Source organism: Rhagoletis pomonella, unplaced genomic scaffold, assembly GCF_013731165.1.
Source record: "Rhagoletis pomonella isolate Grant_MI unplaced genomic scaffold, Rhpom_1.0 Rhpom_scaffold_00007, whole genome shotgun sequence".
Taxonomy (NCBI): domain Eukaryota; kingdom Metazoa; phylum Arthropoda; class Insecta; order Diptera; family Tephritidae; genus Rhagoletis; species Rhagoletis pomonella.
Genome location: NW_023458561.1, coordinates 51,623,556 through 51,642,530, shown reverse-complemented (window position 1 = coordinate 51,642,530; position 18,975 = coordinate 51,623,556). Strand labels below are relative to the sequence as shown.

Here is an 18,975-nt window from a genome sequence, read left to right as displayed (position 1 = left end):
GTGAAATAAGGTTTTTTTTCACGAAAAGTCCGTTTTTCGACAGACAATGGACGCCGACGGGAAAAATCACCACCGAACAGTAACTTTTTGTGGATTCATTGATACCTGGTGAGCCTGATTTGGGGTGTCGTCGTCAAACTTTTTTCAGAATCGCTTATACATAACTGAAGAAAGCTTCCTCTCTAGACCATGGCTATCTGCAGTTCTACAAAAAAATTTAAACAAACATTTCTCATTATTTCTGTTGCTTGAAAAAGTACTCTGCTGTTGCTGTAAATTTTCTTGAATAAACAAATACAGGTTGTACATCGATACCTGTGTGGATGATCGACCTATTCGGCAGCCAGTTCGAAAACGCTCTATCTCAGAAACCTTTTCCAGAACGCCTTACTTCAGAATTTGATTGAAGAACGCCCCATTGCACAATTTTATTGAAAACACCCTATCTCAGCATTCGGTTCAAAAACGCCCTATCTTAGAATTCGGTTCGAAAACGCCCTACCTCAGCTGAAAATACATTGAAAATGTGCTGAGATAGGGTGTATTTGAGCTGAGATAGAGCGTTCTTCAACCAAATTCCGAGATAGGGTGTTTTGGAATAAAATTGCGAAATAGGGCGTTCTTCAATCAAATTCTGAGGTACGGCGTTCTTGAAAAGTTTTCTGAGATAGGGCGTTTTCGAACTGGTACCGATATATAATAATTTTTTTCTTGGCAGCTACATACTGATTGAAGAAATTTTGATAGGAGAAAATCTCTTCAAATTCCTCGTTTTTAAATTTTGAGAAAAACTTAACAATCTTTATTTACATTCTTTGGAAAAATATATAGATACCAAATTCTTATTCAGCAACCAAAAATTAGTCTAGAAACCGTCGTAAAGTAGAATTTTGTCAATGTGACAAATAAAATGCTAGACTTTTCTTTCTGGGGTGGAAAGGTAGCTTTCTGTAGGTATGCTAGAGCGGTTTTTAGAAATAGGCGTAATTTTACTCCACCGTGTTTGGCCGATTCTTAGCCGATTCTTTTTACTTTTCCAGCAGTTCATCAAAATTTGCAACTGTTTTATAAGATTTTTAAGAATTTTTTTGAGTAAGCAGTTTTTTAAATTTTAGTATAATAAAGTACAAATTTGAAGTAGTAGCTAGGTAAGTTTTGATTTTTGAAAATCTTTTGTTCACGTATTTTCTTCCAAACAAAGTATGTTCGAATTTTTTTTTTTGTATGGAGAAAATCCGCAACACCCTCCACAAAAAAAAATTGCCAAAAATTAACGGTAAATCCTAGCTGCTCAAAACTTGCACTTTATTAAACTGAATTTTGATTGGCTCGCAAACTGTGTGCTCTAATTCTAAAATTTTTTTATAAATGTTCTATAAAGTTTGAAATTTTGATTTACATGGTTTTTATTCAGATAGTAAGCAGTATTTTCATAAAAAAAGAATAAAAAATTTTTTTAACAAAGAAAAGTAGGCAAAGCTTGCTAAAATGTCAATTCCCTATTTACATTCTCGCCTCCGTATATATCTACATACACCTGTCCCAATTGCCAAACGCTTTACACATCCGACCGTCACTTATTCGCTCGTCCTTTAAAGGGTAAAACAAATAATTTCGGACCAAACGCAATGGGAAATTGGTAAATGGATTATGTTTAAAATGTTTAAATCTGCGCTCAATCTTCTACTTAAACCAATGCATTCATTCACTCTTTGCCTATTTTCCTTTGCCCGAAAAACCCAACGAAGGAGTCATCCATTGATTGAGTATAATTATATTTTGTCTTATTACGATAGCTTGGATTTAGTTAGTCGCAGTAAATTTGCAATCAGTTATAAAATATTATAGAAATATATTAAAGCAATGCTTCCTTGGAAAAAAAATTTACTCAGTTTGTGTTAGCCCAAGCGACTCACAGTCCAGTCAATTTGTATATTAAAATTTGTTTAAGCCTTATATTCAATTGACTTAGTTATATGTAGTAGTAAAAATTATAAAAAAATATTTTTAACATAAATTAAAATACCATCCTCTATCAGCATCCCATATGAAACAATGGCTGATAATGGGTAAACACACAATTGTTTTGTATTTGTTTATTTACCAACCACCCATAAATATTCTCTCTAAATATAAATTGTTTTTTTTTTGTATGTAAACAATTGTATACATGTGTTTGATACGTTATCAACAAAACCATGCCAATAAATTGAGAACGAACAAATGTTGCTCATTCATTGTTGTCCGAAAAACTTTAAGCGCCACCGCAAATTGTCTGCCGGTAGCAAATGAATCGCAATACACCAAGAAATTCTCTATGGACGAAAATAAATCGTCGAAAAAATTGGGATTTCATTCTTACAAAGAGTGGAGCGTTTTCGTGCGCTGAATTTAATTTATTTCTTAGCAATAACTGTCAATACATATCATGCAATCTGTGCACAAAATCACATGTTTTTATTTTCCGAGAGCAATTGAGACCGAATGCAAAGCTTGCGTAGTAAAGAATTGAGAGTGCCATTTGGTGTGCTTGGGTAGGAGTGAGTGTCAGCATGGTTGCCACAATTGGTAATTTTCTACCAAAATTGATAACTTTTAAACTGTTTGGTAACTTGGTAACTTTTATTTAATTTTGGTAACTTTTGCAACCAAATATCTATTTGCATTTATAGAAAGAAATGATTTATGTTTTGCATGTGTGTAATTATAAAAAGACTTCGAGTTTCATTAAAGAGGCAGCACTTCGAAAAAAAAACTACCAAATTTTCGAAATACATGTGGGTAGGTAGGTGGGTCTGGTTAAAAGCACCCACCAAATTTTTTTTGGTGCCGGTGCTAATATTCCGTGAGTCACAGGTTCAAATATCGGTAAATGCAGCAATTAGTTGATAGAAAAATATTTTCTTAAAAAAAAAACCAATTATTATAAATGTCAATAGCATAATTTATCAATAAAATGGCTTTACACTTCAATGCTAAAATCCCAATGCTTGATAAATAATCCAAAATTGATAAATGTTGAATTTATTAAGTACAAAGAGTCGGGTTGTAAGTATTTATATACACTTTTGTTGTGAAATGTAGCAGTTAAATTCTTTTTCTCAGTGAAAAATAATTTTGGTAACTTTTAGTAACTTTTCTTAAGAGATTTGGTAGAGAAAAATGTTGCCGAGTGGCAACCATGAGTGTGAGAAGCATGTCCTCACATATGTACATAAATACATACTATGTATAAGTATACCAGTATGCATGTATGTCTGTTTGTGTTTGAGGAAAAAGCTTAGTCAATCAGCTGTTTTTAAAGCATATTCGTTTGAATACTTCTATACATGCATGTGTGTATGTTAATTTGAATGTAGTTGCTATCAAGAAAAAGCTTTTCAAGGATATTTGTGCTTGTGTAGATTGTTTGGTGCAATAATTAAAATGTTGCCACACTCTAAAAATGTATGCTGCATTTTTTTACTAACAAATAATAAACGTTCTGCATATTATTCCAAAGGAACACTGTACATTTATTGACTGGGTATAGAATTCGACTGGTAACACCAGCACACAAAAAAAGTGGTGTGTGCTTTTAACCAGACCAACCTAACGATATGTATTTCGACCCACTGAATCAGCATCAGATGTCCGTTTCAATAGTACACCTCCTAAATTTTTTGCTTATGCAGATGATCTGGCAATTGCCATTGAAGGCAAATACCCATATAACCTTATGGACATTCTGCGCTCTAATATGGCCAACATAGAATCTGGACGGAGAGTAGGGGACTCGGAACTGAAGTAATTCTCTTCACAAGGAAACATGAGGTATCTGCACTCTACCCGACAATTTTGAAGAGGGTGAAGATTCCTTTGAAGGATAAAGTTAAATATCTAGGACTCATATTAGATAGGAAGCTGACGTGCAAGGTAATATAAAGACAGATTTAAGAAGGCCAATATTGGCATTATACACATGCACCAATCGGTCTCATTACTCATCGGCATTAGACTTCTGTATTTAGGCCTATAGTGCTATATGTAATACTGATGGCCATCAACTCAATAGGCTAGTTACTTAAAACTATTAATTGAGGTCCAAGGAACCGCGTTTTTATGCATCTCTGGCGCTTTAAAAAGGCACTAGTAGTAATAACCAATCTATCGGCTGCAAATCTGGCACGAAAATACATGGCCGTCGCTTTGGCCCTCAGACTATAAAGTATGACGCTATCGAAGGATCGGCGGTTTGACCACGCTTCTACACTTCCCACGAGAGTGTCAAACACAGAGCAGGGGGAATTAAATTTTTACACAGATAGATCTAAGCTAGATAATGGAGTTTCCTCTAAGGAATTAGGATCGAAATTATCTGTACGAATTCCGGAATACAGCTGCGTTTATCAGGCAGAAGTTCTAGCCATAAATAAGGTGGATGTGTATTTTAATACACAAGCCGTAATATCTTTTCGGATAGCCAACCGGTCACCAAATCAATGAATACGGTAGTGCTAAGATAAAAGTTGGCACAGGAGCGCCTGACTGCCCTAAAGGAGATTAGCACCATCTTCAAGCTCAACCTCATACATATGAGTCCCGGGCCATAGAGATATTGCAGGAAATTGTAGGGTCGATGAGCTAGCCAGGAACGGTACCAACTTTCCACTGTTTCCTTACAGAAGTAGCATTGGAATACCCATGGGAGCCTGCAAATTAGTGACTATAAATAACACTATCCAAGAGGCCAATCGGTCATGGTTGGATGAGGGCACTTGTAGAAAGAAACAGAAGAACTGATCAGCGTTCCAAGAGAGGACATTTCTAAAGTCATGGGCTGTGGAACCTGTCATTGGCTACTTGACTGGCACTCTTCGAGGTTAGGCTTATTCTTGCGTAGATTTGGAAGAGGAAGAAATAGGCCGAACACTTCTTCTGCAGTTACCCAACTTTAACTAAGAGCAGAGCAGACTTTTTAGGCAAGAAATTTCTTAGCTCTCCTCCGCTTCATAAGAGTTTAAAAGTGGTTTCATGAAAAAGAGTTAAAGAGGTTGGCTAGGCCCAAGGGACTGACTAAGGAGTTTTCTTGGTTCAGTCAGCACCTACGTATGATAAGCATCTCCATAAATCTTAATTACAATTCCTTCCTGAAATACGCTGAAACTGAGGAGTATTTTTGGCAACTAACGAATCCATGCAAAAATAGTCTTATTTTTCTAATTTTTTGGTTTTATTTGCCTAAGAAAAAAATTGAAAAGTTATCAAATTTAACCAACTTAAGTAGATACTTTTCTACAGTTAAAGGATGTGCGAACTGTTCTCAATTTGAACAAAAGTGTGCCCGCTGGTAGTAGCTGTCATTCATAAAAGTATCCTTCTATATGTAGTGAAGTGAAAACAAGTGGGAGCAAATGCCCTCCAGTGCCAACGCCAAAGCAACAACAGCTGACAATTGAAGTGAAAAAAAAAAACAGTAATTTGTCCAAATATTCAAAGCCGAACGAAAGACGGGCATGCGAGTTGCTGTTTGGTGCTGAGCGCTCCGAGCGGACCGAACGATGTAGAAAGCTTTGACCGCGTACACATATTGTTGCCACCAAAACAGCAGGTTAGCCAGCCAACGAACCATGCTGTCAGTTGCGTAGGAATACTCAAATTCAATGGACGCGATGTGTGCAACAATATCGAGCGCAGGACGCAGAGTGTGATGAAACAATGGAATGAGAGAAGAAAAAATAGTGATGGAAAAAATCTAGTCAAATAGGAATAAACAAATATGTAGCTAGCGACAAGCAGCGACGACGCGAAGTGCAAAAATGTATTAAGTAAAATAAAATAAAAATGTGTCCTAATCGCTTAAACTAAGTGGCAATTTAGTCTCTTAAAAAAGAAAAAAAAAACAAAAAAAGTGTTGCAAAAATTATAAGAGTTTGCTTCTCGATCCAATTACGGCATTGCCGGGATTACCCCGTACCCGAGCGCAACCGCGAGTAAAGGTTTTTACAAAAGTGAATACATATATACGTATTTGTGCACTTGTGTGTGTTCAAAGGTTTTGAAAAGTCCGAATATGGAGGACGAGCCTTAACGTTAAGTTTACGTTTTTTGTTTGTTTGTTTTGTAGTAGGTACTGCTTGTACGTATGGCAATCAAGTAATAAAGTGGCATAAAATATTATAATGTTTTTTTCTTTTGTTTCAACAACACCAGCGGCAGCAAATAAGAGAAACGCATACAAATAACAACAACGCGACAAGCACAAAATCAGTGGCAACCAGTGTGAGCCTAAATAAGTAGTAATAAAAATAGCAGACAGCAGGGCGAAAGGCGCAATGGCGCCAGTGCCGCACGCACGCACGCACACATATCTATGTATGAGTAAGTTCCGGCATACACATATTGAGTCGTTTATTTTTCGAATATTATTGCAATTTAATAGTAAATTCTTCTGTTAAGCGTTATATAAGGTTAACATTAATACCACCAATGGCAGTTGAGTCTTAGGTGGATTTTTTATATCAGAATCTCATTTTTGTGAAAAGTGCAGATAGAGGGTATTGAATATAAGCCCTCGATATGTCGTACCTTTTACCGACCATTAATTAAAGAAGGACCCAGAACAAAGTGTCTCCTGTCGACCGAAAGGATGTTAGAGCAACAATAATGGCGGTTAAAACCAACAAAGCACCTGCAGCAACAACAACAACAATATGCCAGCTGAACAGTTCAAAGCCGCCTGTGAAGACTTGGAGAATATATGCTCAAAAAATGATGTCTAAATGTATGGTATCTTCCTCTTCCTATTGCCACTGTAACCGCCTAAGCAATTTTGGCCGAGTTCAACAAAGCACGTCAGTCATTTCTCTTCTGACCCAACTGACGCCAATTGGAACTGCCAATTGAAGCCAAGTCATTCTCTATTTGGTCTTTCCATCGCAGTGGGGGCCGCCCTCTTCCTCTGATTCCAACAGCGTGTTCGGAGTTGAATATTTTCAGAGCTGGATTTGAGCGACATGGACAAGCCAGCTGAGTCGCTGTATTTAAATTCGCAGCGTTATACCCTTGTAACTGTAAAGCTCCATTTTATTGAAGAGTGTTGTTTTCGTATTTCGAGAGATGAATTTAGTCATGAATTGCCTACTCAGTCCAAAATAACACTTGTTGGCAAGAGTAATTCTGCATTGGATTTCGAAACTGACTTTATTATCGGAGATACTTCGTCTTGTCCTCGCTGACCACCACACCTAATCGCTTTGCTTCCTGAATTAACTTGAAAAATTATGGATTATGTCTATGTCATCGGCATACGCCACCAATTGTACACTCTTGTATACATTTTTCCTGAGCAGTTCTTATTATAGTCTCCAGCATCAGATTAAAGAAATCACATGAAAGGAATTCGCCCTGTCTGAAACCCCGTTTGGTATCAAACAGCCCGGAGAGGTTCTTCCCAATTCTGACGGAGCTGGTGGTATTGCTCAACGCCATTTTACACAGCCGTATCAGTTTAGCGGGGATACTAAATTTAGACATCGGGGAAAGAAATCTTCATTTTAAATTTGCATTGAGAATGAAAATAAAGTAAGTGTGCCTGGGCCACACTGGAGAAGTGAAACTTACGTAACATATCTAGTTTATCTCACAACCAATATACATACATATCGTGGTTTAAAGTACAAAGCCGCGTATCGTCATTCTGCAAAACCGCGTAACTAACATTGGCTGCCAAAAATTTGATTTGCTGACACAAGCTCTTGGCTCAATCCTTATCCATTCGTCCTGAAATATACTAGCCAGAAATGCGATTGCTTTATAAAAAAGGAGAACCATTTTCAAATACGAGTGTTTTTGCCCTCTAAAAAATACATTTTACAACTTCACATACGCGGTTTTGCATTTTGCTGATACGCGGTTTTGCATTTTGTTGATACGCGCTTTTGCACTTTAAACGACGATATGTACAAACATACATCGGCTTTTGCTTAAGGTGCTATCTAGATTACATTTATGTTATTCTGTTTTCCTTTATCTTTATTTTTATATTTATACTCTATCGATAACAAAATTGATAGTAACATCCATCAAAATATCGAAAACAAAGCCGACAAAAATATCGAAAACAAAATCGATAAAAATATTGATAACCAAATCGATTAAAATAACGATAAAACAATCGATAAAAATATCGATAAAAACATTAATAACAATATCGATAGCAAATTCGATAAAAAATATCGGTAACAAAATCGATAAAAATATCGATAACAAAGTCACTAAAAAATATAGATAACAAAATCGATAAAAATTTTGATAACAAATTCGGAAAAAATATCGAAAAAAATCGACAACAAAATCAACAAAAATTTCGGAAACAAAATCGATAAAAATATCGATGACGAAACCGATAAAAAAATCGATTATTTTAACGAAAAATTCCGAAAATAACGATATCTAAATCAATAACTAAATCGATAAAAATATTGATAACAGACCCTACAAAAATATCGATTATTATATCGATAAGTTCCGAGAACACCGAAAATCTCTAAAATCCCGAAATAATTCCCATATTGAGTCTGTGTCCCTATCTATATCCTTTTCTCTATAATTACCTTTATTTTAAGCTTTCTTTCTCTATCTTCATCTTTACTTTTATCGGTATCCATATTCTCATCTTTTTCTTTATACTTATCTTTGTTTTTATTTTTATGTTTATCATTTGCTCTGTCTACATATTCCCCTTCACCTTTGCCCTTATATATATAAGTAAAGTGTTAAATTTACCTTGATCTTAATTTTTGACTTTGAGTCAAACTTTCTGAAACGGGCCACTAAAAATTAAGTAGTAGAATTTCAAATATGTTTTGGCAGATATTTAAAGGTCTATATATGAAAATTAATGTCTTAAAATATTTTTTGAAAATTAAAATTTTTCACCAATTTATTCATAAATGAATTTTTGAACTTCTTTTCATCAATTTTATATATTAATTACTATATTTCCGTAAATATTCAATAAAAGTAACCAAATTTTAGTGGTGTATTCAAAAAAAGTAGCAGAATCGAAAAAATATAGCAATTAAGATATAAAATTGATGGAAAGAAAGTCAAAAATTCATTTATGAATAAATTTTTGAAAAATTTAAATTTTCAAAAAATATTTTAAGACATTAATTTTGACATATAGACCTTTGAATACCCGCCAAAACAAATTTGAAATTCTACTACTTAATTTTTAGTGGCCCGTTACAGAAAGTTTTACTCTTTATCTTTGCGCATCTTTGTTTTTGTTTTTATTTTTACCTTTGCCTTTATCCGTTTCTTTATCTATGAACGTACATACTCAGATTTACTTTCATTCTTGTGTTGGTCTTTTTCTAAGTGAAATTCTTTATTCTTTTATTTGCATGTTTTTGTTAGATTAATGCCATGTGCATACACTCAAGAAGTCAAGAAGTACTTGTTTCAGCCCCTACCATTTTCGTGTGCAATTTCCGTTGAATTTGCCAATTTACTGCCAACCAACCAACCGCGGCTAAAGAAGTTTCACTTCAAAAAAATCCAACTTTACCATGGAAAATGTTACTCATACGCCATGTACAAGTAAGTATGTCCATCAATGCAACGTTCGACAGAGAACTGGCCACAGCGCAATCATATAACAGAAATATTCAAGAAAATACGTCGGAAATCCTTCCAGAAACACGGTTTGTTTCTTTTATCATAATGCAAGCTGTGGCCAACCCTACAGATGGAACTGGAAAAACACCTTTCTTCCAGCGAAAATTCGTTCAAATGGAAATATTGCGTTAGCTCTTGCTTCTTCAGGTATTGCCGCCACGTTGATGGAAGGAGGGAAAAAAGCGCATTGAGCTCTTAAATCATCACTAAACATGAGTTTAAAAGAGAACCCAGTGTGTAACATTATTCAGGTGTGTGAAATTGTTATATGGAATGAGGTTGAAAGCTGGCGAAATAATTAAGTTACTATCAGGTGACTCAACACAAACGCTCCAAGTTAAGTTTCGCTCAAAATACCGCTGATGAGTTACATGCCTGTTTGCAATAATCAACACTTTGTAGCACAAATATAAGCTTTCAGTTTGAACCCGATCCAACAGCTGACATATTTTCAAGACAATTCCTAAAGTTTGGCTACGATTTTACATACATATACTTTCATAGTCTTCATATAGTTTTTGTATACAGCATTTTACATTCATGAAAAGAGAACCATATTCTAATATCAGCCGATTTCTTGCTGGGAACGTATATATGCAAACAAGTGTTGGAAGAAATAAAATTTTTGCGCGTATGACACCTGCTCTGCATGCATAAATAACCGAAATATATTGAATTTCAAGCATACCAACATGACTTTGATCTCATAAAATAATAAATTGATCGTTTTTTTCGTAAAGGAAGAATTAATTTCTTTTCCATCTTTTTGCGGCAAATTGAATCAACGAGGCCATTTGAAGTGAGCGCTTAACTTCACTGAACATAAAAAAAAATATATGTGTGTATGTATGTACATATGTATAGATTGACTAAAGTGCAATGACCTAGCTGCAACAACAGCTATTTGAGCTCAAAAATGCCGCGCGTTTCAGAGCGCTTTAGGGGCTCCAACCATTTGCGTGGGCTGGAGTATTCAATTAACAGAATTCTGGCAAACGTTGCACAGCAAGTGTTGCATTTTATAAAGCCATTTCAAATAAGTTGATTAAAAGCCAACAGCACACGAGTTCATGCAATATTATTTTAGTCGAAACGTACATATGTATATTTATGGATATGTGTCATACTTATGTACATACATATATACATATCTAAGTAATATGTAAGGATCGTAATAATACATGTCAGCTTATGTAAGAACAAATATGTATATCCGTGTGCACTCCAACGCTATTGTTACGGTGACCATCCGTCCTGGTAATTTATTTTTTATTTTTTTTTTTTATACGGTTTTCTGGTTTTTCGACGCCGTTAAGGCTCATTAAAATGGCAAGCATATGGACGAGTTTTAAGTGATTTTGCTGTATGATCGTAATTTTCTCCACAAACAGTTATTATTTTCTTAGCTGAATGCCTGTTATTCGAATCGAGGAATACATACACTGACCAAAAGAGAAATGAGGACTTGATATTTTAGTAGATTTTGGCTATTTGCCCTTAGTTTATTTAATTATTATTTATATATTTATTCTATGAAAGCAAGGCTTTTTTTCTAACAAAACGCATATAATACCAAATTTCCAACTTTTTACAAAAACTTTAAAAACCAATTCTGCAATATTTCACCATAATTTCAAACTGTTTTATTAGAATCTTTAGAAAAAATTTGGGTTTGCAGTTTTGTAACTCATTAAAATTGAGTATAATAAAGTGCGAGTAGAAAGTGCTGCTCATTTGCTTCCCTTTCAAAAAAATTACTTTGTATGAAAAAAGTACGTAACACCATCAACAAGAAAAAAATCCAAAAATTAATGGTAAGCCTTAGCGACTTCAAAATTGCACTTTATTATACAAAAATTTAATGAATTTTTTTGAAAAATTTTACGGGGTAAAAATCTTGAGAAAATTGTTCTATAAATTTGTGATGTTACTATAAGGATACTGTTTCAGGGCTAATATTTACATCTAGGATCATTGAAGAAGGCTTTAAGATCTGTAAGCTTTTGTGGAAAAATTTGCAAAATTATTTTTTTCCCGTATTGGGCTTCCGTAAATATGGTCACCGTAGCTATTGTGCATGTCATTCAGCAATTACAAGGTGTAGTCATGTCAATGTTTTCATATTCCTTTACAAGGGTTTGTTTAAGCTTCTGTACATGGCTTGACTAAATATTTTGACATTAACATGACCGCAAATATGTGTTCAGGCTTTCTTGCCTCTTTTTATTATTGTTTGGCGATGTTGACGCCTATGCGATTTCGGTCAAGTGCAATAAAGCACGCCAGTCGCTTCTTTGCTGTGCCTCTATCCGGCCTTTCCTTCACAGAAAAGATCTTTCCTTTCGTTTGTCACCATCTGTGGGTACTTCGCTGAATACTTTCAGAACTGGTGGTATTGCTCCGAACTTCTCCTCATAGGTTTTTTACATGAAGGAGTCTGATCCTGTGTTAGATTGAGCGCATGGCGGCGTGTATAAACTTATTTGAGCGGTGAGAAATCGATTCCGTCTTACTCGTCCGGAGTTCATTTTCTAGACTAGTTTCAGTAGCGCTGTTATCATTCGACAGTGGGAAAGTGTCGGTCACTAGATCGCCACAGTTGTTCTTGCAAGAAGTATCCTTGATCCTGGAGCCTTACGAAAACCGCTCAATTATTTTAAAAACTTTCCGAATAAATGTTCGAGTGTGTTTCAGTCTCTCTTGCTCTATTATGGAAAGTAAATCTAGCTTCCCTCTATAGCCGCGTGCTTCCGATCGCAGCATACAGCCTTGTTGTTGGCGTTGAAAATTTTGATTTATTACATAAGTACTTAAATTCAAAAATTGGGGCATTGCATTTAATAAAAAGTAAAGTTGCTACCTTTTCCGGTTCAAGCCTGTTTCTTAAGGTGTCGTAAATCAAACCTGCGCCACTAAATAAGTGGTCTCTCAGAACACTTATTTATATTCCATTTTATTCCATGCGCAAATAATATACTTATTCAATAATATGGCTGTTAGAGTCATAGCTCCTTTGCTTTAAATACACGACTGCCTCGACTGAAAGAAACGTTTTCTACTTAAAAACTAATTTGCTAAATAATATATGGTAGCTTCACTCAATCCTCATCGAAATCTGGATGTTAATGTTAACTCAGTATTAAAAGAATTTGTTTATATACCTTAGCGAATTGCATTATTGAAAGCAGCAGAATTTAGTAAATAACGCGTCATGAGACTTTTCTTAGAGGAGTGATGAATTATGCACAACCATAATTAAATACATTATACTGAATACTCTAAATAAAACAATGATATTTTTGGTTTCTGCGAATGACTTTACGTAACCCCTTTATAAAAATCGGAGCATTTCCTAACTGGACGAATTGTCGTACCCTAATGTACTCGTACATTTGCAAGCATACAAAACATATGTATGGGCGAGCTTGTATTTAAGTGCTTACGGGCACGTAAATAATATGAATGCAAGTTCATATATAATTCACTAAAGAGAATAAGTATCGATGAGGACGAGCACACGTGATGACACACAAGTACACGCATACGGGTTTATGTACTTACCTATATATGTATGTATATGCAAATTGTTGCCTGAAAGCTTTGACTTGAAAACAAACAGCAAAGAAATATGCTTTCACATGCGCACATCTATGTAGATATATACAAAAGGAGTAAAACCCCAGAAAAACACTCATTTCGCACGTCATCAGAGCCAATAACCTTGCGGCCGCCGTCTGATGGCGCTTGCAACCGCCACAAAAACAAAGAGCCTTTTGTTTTTGCACATACAATCATGTCTGCCAACAAGTATGTATGTATGTATATATGTCAGCTTGACATTCATACTATCCTTGGCCATCACAAAGCCATTTACTCATTCACCACCGTTTGTTTGTATTGTGTGTGTGCACGTTTGACGTTGACTTTGCTGACACTTGCGTAATTTAATTGTTTTACTGGTATTTTCGTATTTTGCGCAATTTTCTGGCTACATGAAGGAAAACTTGCACCTAGTCATCATCTTAACAAAGGATATGTATGCGCTATTAATTTTATTACTTTGACGAAACATTTCAATTATTTATTACAACAATATCAAAGTTTAGCGTGCGCGTTAAGTAGGCACATACATACGCACCACCATACATATGTCTAAGCATTGTGGCAAGTTAGGGTCCGGTTGTATATGGTACATAAAATATTTAATAACCGTTGAAATTATGGCTTATAGACGAATGCAAAAATTAAGCAATAACTTATCTAAGCCTCATTAAAGCGTTGTTAAATTTGATGAAGACTTATTCTAGTTTGAGTATTTATGCAACTATTTTTATGTGTGGAATTTTATTCCAGCACTTAATATATGTACATTAGACTGCGTCACCAAAAAAAGTCGCGTTTTTTTCCGCCGGGATTACAAAATTTATTATATTTTAAGACGTCCACCAAAATATTTCGGAAAAATATTTAGATTTAAGCGAGCTGGAACGATTTGAAAATACCTCCAAAAATTAAGTTTTTTATGAATAAAAATAGTTTATTAAAGAACTTTTTGAAAAAAGTCCCCTCAGATGACAAATTAGATTAAGCTTACAAAATCTGCATAAAAATATTTGAAAATCTTTTCATCTTTGGGATCTCAGTAGAAAAGTATTTTCACACTGTTTTTATTTCTATCAAAAAAAAAAGTCATTCGTGTCCCAATTTTGATATTTTTTTTTCAATTACCAACACATCTTAATTTAACCTTGAATGACGTTCGTTCATCCTACCTTTCACTTTCATCCTTTGAATGAGTTTATTAGCAAACAAATAAAAATTTATTTAATTTAATTTAACGACACCTCTTAAGTCTAAATCGAAAGAGTTTAGGTTCAGTTATTTACGATTTTCTTATACCAATCTTTGAAAAAAGTTAAAAAACCGCATCAAAAATCTCGTCACTACGATTCCGTTCAATTTTTTTTTTAAATTTTTTTTAAATATGTTTGCCCAAATTTTTCAAACTTAAACCGTTTTGTCATTTGAGGGGATTTTTTCAAAAATAAAACTTTAAGTAACTATTTTTATTCATAAAAAACTCAAGTTTTGGAGGTATTTTCAAATCGGTCCAGCTCACTTAAATCTTAATATTTTTCCGCAATATTTTGGTGGACGTCTTAAAATATAATTTAATATAAATTTTATAATTCTAATGGAAACATAGTACCATTTTTTTTTTGTATGGGGAGTGATGCAGTCTACATTAGACATATATGGCTTTTCACTTGAATAGATACAATTGCTTGCTACATAACCACATCTTTCTTTTATGCATCGGAAAAAGGTTAAAAATAAATTGCGTTAAGGTTAAAAATAAATTGCGTTTTCCGTAGCAGTGACACAAAAAGTATTTCGCCGTTTTATCCTCTTCAAGGCAGGAAGGGAAAATGTGGTGGTCAAGTATGTACCTATAACCGTCAGGTGTTTGTGCGACGTTAAGTGTCCCGTCAACAGTACCACAAGTTGTCTACAGTCCAGTCTGTTCAACAAAAGCAAATATCTAGCAAACCCTCCAAGATTGAAGGCAACATGAGTTTTGCCCATCTGCATCCGCCAGAAGGCTCCCAGTGATTGCTGAGCGAAAGATTCCACCACTTTCTGACGGTGAAGGTGAGAGTGCTATACAAGTAAATGGCTGCGGTCCTAGGAATACCTGGTCTTAGTCCTGAGATAACGTAAATACTAATAATTTCTGATTTAGATATTTTTTGTCTCTAGTAAGTACAAATATTCTCCTGATATTTGCAGCTCTAGTAATTCAATAGCTTATCGTTGCCCTGAAATCACCATTTGTGTGTAGTATGTGTGTGGCATGCCGCATGTGGCAAAAACAAATAAATGGCCAACCATTTATTTTATTTATTAAAACAAATGTACATATCTTGTTACTGGTGTTAATCTATTTACATGTTGTACGTGTTATGCATTGTATGTCCAACTATACCCCAAATGAAAATAAATTTGTTTACCCTTCTTTTACTCAACAAATTACTCATATATATATTCGTATTAACATAGGTATGTTTGTAAACTCCAATTTATGTTAGCAAGTACTAACACGTGTAAAATTGTTTTTTTTTCTCTCTTTCGTAAATATTATTGTTTCTTTCATAAGTAATTTGTATAAGAGTACATACATATGTACATATGTATATATATCAATTTGCTTTTATGATTAAATAAATAAATTTTAAATAGAGCTTTCATTTGAATAATGAAGTGAAATTTGCACTTAATAGAGGTTCACGCCGACAGGCTTGCCGGCGGCGGCGTAGTCAACTTCAGTACCAATAATAAAATTATAGTTTAAAAAACTAAAACCTCGCTATTATAATTTCCATTCGTACTGTCATCATGTATGTAACGTGAGAATATAAATAGCTGCATCTTTTAGGCGCATCAATATTACATAGTTACATCCCGAGCTAATAAAAGGGAGGTAATAAAAAAGAGGAGATGAAGAAATTCCTTCAAGCGATGTATTCCAATGTGCATACATCATGAAAATTTGGTACAAAATTCCTTAGACGTCGAACGCCGCCGCCGCCGCCTCGCCGATATTTTCCTAACTTGGTGGCGGCGCGCGAGGAATGACAAAATGTGAATGACATAAACCTCTAGCATTTAATCGACCACATGTGCATTGGGCAATTACTGGTTTTATTGTGGCCTTTTAAACGATAGATTTTTAATACTAATAATACAACACAAGTGGTCGCGGCAGGACCACGTTTCATGGCTCGAGCAATATCTAAATTAGAAAAAGTGTTTTCTAACAGCGGTTAGCCATCGGCAGGCAAAGGAAACCTATGTGTTTGTGCCATGAAAAAGCTTCTCTTAAAACTATTTGACGTTCGGAGGTTCAAAATGCAAAGATGTGAATGCCAAATTTGTATTTATTTTTAAATTAAAAGTAATAATTACTTGACTTGACTTCCCTTCTATGACACTGCCATTTTTGAACACAATTTTTAAGTAAATTTATGCATCAGAAATTTCGTGATAGCCCCATTTACATTTACAATGACTTATAGAAATGTTCACGTGTTGACTTTTTCATAAATATTCACACCGTTTTTCTAGCAAATTTTTTTGTTATTTTTCTATAAAAATATTGTCAAAAGTTTACTCAAAACCACACAAATATATTATATGAAAAAATCTTTTAATTTCGAAAATAGATATTATTAATTCAAAAAATTATTTACAAAATTCTCAGTGCAATGCGGAATAATAATAATTCTATATTCCCATGTTATTCGACGCACTGAATTCGAGTTTATTTATTCTTAAAAATATCTTAACGTAAGGCAAATAACCGTAATGTATGTAGTTTTTAATCAATATGCTTCTGGAAGAGGCGACCTTCCTTGCGAGTAGTGCGCCCTTTGTATTTAAAAAAATATATATATTTCTTTGTGAGATTAAATTCGAAATAATTATGCCATAAAAGAGAGAAAAACAATGAAAATTTAAAAACATAATTACCCACATTTGAAATTTTTTGTAATACGCATTAAGAAAATGGTATGACTTTATGCAAATCAAAGCCCTCTTGCATGTTAAGTACTTGTGCACCACCACTAACGTCAGGTCAAACTCTTTGTAGAAACACGAAATTAAGTACATATGTACATATTGTTACCTGAAAGTGAAAACGTGCCAAGTCCATTTTTTTAATTATGCAGGAGAGATGAAATATCGATGTAGTTTCGCATTCGCTGCCATTCTGCATCTATAACTAAATTTTGTAAAATGTGGACTTGGTACCTTTTCAACTTTAGGTAGCGATATGTGTTTTAAAAGCAGCCTACACTTGTGACAAATTTTGCTTTTTTGTTATTTTTTTTTTTCAATGAGTGTCGACCTCGATGTCGCCACGAAAGCCGTTCCTACAAAGCTTTTCTTTTTAATTATATGCAAATTAATGTTTGCATGCACACGCACAGCAGTGCTTTATTGTTGTTTTTACATACTACGTATATATGTACATACAAACATATGTGTTTGGTGTGCTCTTGCGCACGTATACATACGTATTTATACTCACATCCTTCACACTTATAAAAGAGTATTGTTGACGTAATATTAATATCGCGACCAGGTCTGAGTACGTCCGTGTAAGTATGTTGTTGTTGTATTTAAATGTACTACTAGTACTAGTACTAGAACAGTTGTCGAAATTCGGCACTTTCTTTCCATTCTCGTTTTTGTTTTGCTTGTCACCAATATTGACTCCTTTATGCGTTTGCCTCCATCACGCCACGTGAGTTGAAGGTCAAGTAGGGAAAAATTCATTGATAAAACCTGAAAATTCAATAAAATTCTTTCGAATTTTACCTGAGGATGACCTTGGCATGACCTCTAGATGACGTTGAGGAATTAAGGGACCCCAATATTCGGATGCAGCGGCAATATAAACAAAAACCTTTTTTTTTTATTGAATAAATTTTCTGCCCTATTTGACCGTCAAATGACCTCGACGCTGACACTATGAAAACCTAAAGTCTAATTATGAAGGTCAATAACAATGTTAATTAAAAGTACCCAGTCTCCTCCTAATTTTTTCAGCATCCTTTGAGATTAGACCTTCGTTTATTTCGTCTGATAAAGTTCTGAACGATAGAAAATAAATTATTTTAACTGGATACGTTCCAATTTAGTGAAAAGGTTGTTTAGAACTCTTACTTATCCAATTTTACAAATAGGAGTTATATTTCTACAAAAAAACAGAAATGCTTACAGCTAAATTAACAAAAGCCATCTTAAGTGAAAAATTATTTAATATTTTCAAATTTTATATGGAAGTTGACAGAAAATAAAAAAATTATTTTTCATTTAAATTACTGGTGAAAACGGCAGTTAGAATAGAAAAAAAATGTGATAAATTTTAATAACATGGCCCTAGAGTAATGCTATATTATATACATGTGTATACGTGTGTATGTATGTATATACCTCAGCAGAGTATCCGACGTCGCACAATGCTGACAAACTACTAGAATTCAGTAAGTGGGTCCGTTAAAAAATTTTGTCAAGTCTCCGCATTAAAAATTTATATAATTATAAATTTGCAAACAAAGTTTTTTTTATCATTCTACACTAAAGACGAAACTTTGTGACAGAATTTTAATGCATTTAATTTTTACACTTCACTGCACTCAGCCGCTTTGCACATGCCGCCACTTTGACGACGCATTACGACGCTAAGGAACTTTCAAAAATTCTGAATAGTAATAATTTACTTTATATCATTTATTTATTCATCTC

General features: G+C 34.3%; 1 protein-coding gene across 1 annotated transcript in view; it reads left to right on the top strand.

Annotated features, from left to right (window-relative positions):
* The first annotated feature begins 6,149 nt into the window (after positions 1-6,149).
* LOC118743892 (multiple C2 and transmembrane domain-containing protein) overlaps positions 6,150-18,975 on the top strand; it is a 110,783-nt gene continuing 97,957 nt past the window's right edge. The window contains exon 1 of the mRNA XM_036476655.1: positions 6,150-6,360. The gene's annotated coding sequence lies outside the window, so the exon portion shown is untranslated. The remainder of the gene's footprint in view (positions 6,361-18,975) is intronic.